At 40.2% G+C, this 3,084-nt stretch overlaps 1 pseudogene; it reads right to left on the bottom strand.

The window, feature by feature from the left end:
- Positions 1–385: 385 nt before the first annotated feature.
- On the bottom strand, positions 386–1,540 carry LOC149172346 (leucine-rich repeat receptor-like serine/threonine-protein kinase BAM1 pseudogene; annotated as a pseudogene).
- Between the last annotated feature and the right edge of the window lie 1,544 nt (positions 1,541–3,084).

Below are 3,084 nucleotides of genomic sequence, written 5' to 3'. Positions count from 1 at the left end.
TTCATTGCAGGATTGGAGGAGAATGAGGAATCTGTAAACAAATTAGAAAGAAAAACAAAAAACAGAGGAATGTGAAAGAAACATTGATTCAAATGCCCTCTATAAGGAAATACAGAAAACAGATGAAAGTCAAGGCAACATTGATTCAGATGCCTCAGTTGTATACATTTTCAACTTAATTCCTTCAAAATAAAGGAAGGGACTTCTAGGTTGGAATCTCCTGTACATAGATGCTAAAAGAGAAGATGGATATGGATCTTTAGTCAAGATAGCTACCCTTCATCAAGATACACATCCAATCAACCCCGAACTGCCTTATTCCAATCATAAGGATGAGAATGCCTTATTCCAATCATATCCTGCGGTCAAATGTGAATCATGAAAATTATTGCCTGGGACTGAAGTATGTGAGAATTACTACTACCTGGTGCGTAGTAGGTCTTCAGACACTCTGCTCTTGTATACAGAGAAGATCCGCTAAGAATGTATGCAGGGCTTCCTCCACTGGGACATTGATAAGTCTGGGATTAATAATCTTCATAACTTCTTCTCTGTTCCAATTGGTCATCTTCTTCACCCACCCTGTGATGTTCATATCCTCTTCAAATTCGCTTTCACCCATCGCCTTTTTGCCCGTGATGAGCTCAAGCAGAACCACTCCAAAGTTGTATACATCACCCTTCTCGTCCACTTTCACGGTGTATGCATACTCTGTAAATTCAACATCCAATCTTAAATGGTATGCTACGAAAAATGGCAATGGCAAAACCACTGTAAAATAAGCAATATGCATACTATGAAGCACTTTTGACTTCTATATAATTGCTTTTATTTATAATGAAGCACTGCTCTACCTCAGCGTACTATGTTTATAATTGGCAATAACAGATCATGGACTTCAATAACAAACCATAGAATTTTGGAAAGCTAGCAGCTCAGTTGAACTTTCCAGCGACCCTCTACTAAAATTAGAAATCGACGACTTCAAAATTTAAAGATGAGACAACCACTTACTTGGAGCTATGTAGCCAAAGGTCCCTGCAATTGAAGACATATATTCTGACGTACTAGATTGATGCAAGAGTTTGGCTAGGTTGAAATCTGCAACACGAGCTTCAAAGTTCGAGTCCAAAAGAATATTGACGGACTTCACGTCGTGATGAAGGATGGCCAGACGACAATCGTGATGAAGATAGCTCAACCCCTGTGCAGTTTCCACTGCAATTTTGTATCTGGTGTTCCAATCCAGAGGCGTGGCATTGTTTCCATGAAGCAACTTTGGCAGGCTTCCGTTCGGCATGTACTCATACACCAGAAGATTGGTGTCATGGTTGAAGCAAAACGGCAGCAATCTAACAACATGTCGATGGCAAATTCTGCCCAGAGTTTTGATCTCTGTTGAGAAGCCATGAGCATTTGAAGAGCCTATCCACGTAAGTTTTTTCACTGCAACTACTTCCCCATTGGGCATGATTCCTTTATACACAACACCCTCTCCTCCTTGGTCGATGACATTCTCTTCTTTAATGCATTCCACCATGTCATCGATTCCAAAGTTGAGTGTTTAGAAGGCCGTCATCTTCCATGGCCTGCCCTCGCTATCTTTCTTGATGGCTCTCTTCTTAGTTATGACTTCTCGAATAATCATCACCAGTGAACAAGGAATTGAATGCCAAACGTTAAAGGGAGGCAAGGAAAGTGCAAGCTTCATGTGTGCTCAAACGGGCAACCCATTAACACTAGAATTGCAATTACCCAACTGTTCTCCCCATAAGAAAGGGTTCCCTATGAAAGAGATTGCATTTAAATGAGAAAATAGACCGCCCTCTGGCACAAGGGAGGAAAATTTATTGTAAGAGAAATCTGTGGAGATCAAGTACGACATTTCCTTAAAATCTGTGGGAATGCTCCTGTTGAAGTGATTTCTCGATAGTTTTAGAGAGTGGAGACCGAAAATGTTGGTGATTTCCATTGGGATGGGACCAGCCAACCAGTTTCTCGATAGGTTTAGAGAGTAAAGATCGCTCATCGTGGTGATTTCCACTAGGATGGGACCGCTGAATTTTTTCCCACTAAAATCAATTTTTGTCAGACAAATAAAGTAACCAATTTCCCTAGGAATGATACCATAAAGCCTGTTGTTGCTGAAATAGATAATTTCAATGTTGCTCCAACTACCAATATCAAATGGAAATTCACCAGACAACCAGTTTCTCGATAGGTTTAGAGAGTAGAGATTGCTCATCCTAGGGATTTCCACTGGGATGGGACCATTGAATTGGTTCTGGCTGAAATAAATAATTTTAATGTTGCCCAGATAGCCAATATCTGAGGGAACATTACCAGACAACCTGTTTGTGCTGAGATCAATGTATGTCAAAGCACTAAAGTTGTTGATCTCCCTAGGAATCATACCAGAAAGGAGATTCTTGCTGAAATCAATATGTTCAATTTTACCCAGACAGACTATATCTGAGGGAACATTACCATACAACCTATTTGTGCTGAGATTAATGTGTGTTAGAGCACTACAATTGCTTATCTTCCTGGGGATCATCCTCGAAAACTTGTTCTAGCTGAAATTGATCTCTTCAATTTTACTCAGTTGGCCAATCTTTGCAGGCACAATGCCTGTTAATTGATTTCCATCGATCAGGAGTTGTCGCAAAGCAGATAATTTCCAAATGGATGAAGGAATAGAGCCACTCAAGCTATTGTTGGAAATTATCATTATCTGTAGCTTAGATGATGCATTATTACTTACGTCTCGTATGCTCCCACTGAGATTATTGTTGTTCAATTCGATCACAGTTAGCATGGGTAAGTATAGCAAGCCTTCAGGAATCGAAACATTCAAATAATTTTTCCCCATGGATACTTCAACCAGCAAATCGCATTTGTGAGAGAGTCAGGAATCGATCTAACAAATGAATTATTTGTTATATCTAATATCTGTAGCCTCCTGCCCTTGCAGAGATTCGGAGGGATGGAACTACTGAGCCTGTTGGAATCAAGACACACTTCTAGTAGCTTTCCACTTAGGCCCAGTTACTGAGGCACGAGACCTATGAAATTGTTTCCCGA

The sequence above is a fragment of the Pinus tabuliformis genome, chromosome 4_2 (assembly GCF_031772625.1).
Source record: "Pinus tabuliformis cultivar Carrire ecotype Pingquan chromosome 4_2, CPIR1, whole genome shotgun sequence".
In the NCBI taxonomy this organism is placed as follows: Eukaryota; Viridiplantae; Streptophyta; class Pinopsida; order Pinales; family Pinaceae; genus Pinus; species Pinus tabuliformis.
The sequence above is the reverse complement of the archived record's forward strand: the minus strand, read 5'-3'. Positions and strand labels throughout refer to the sequence as shown.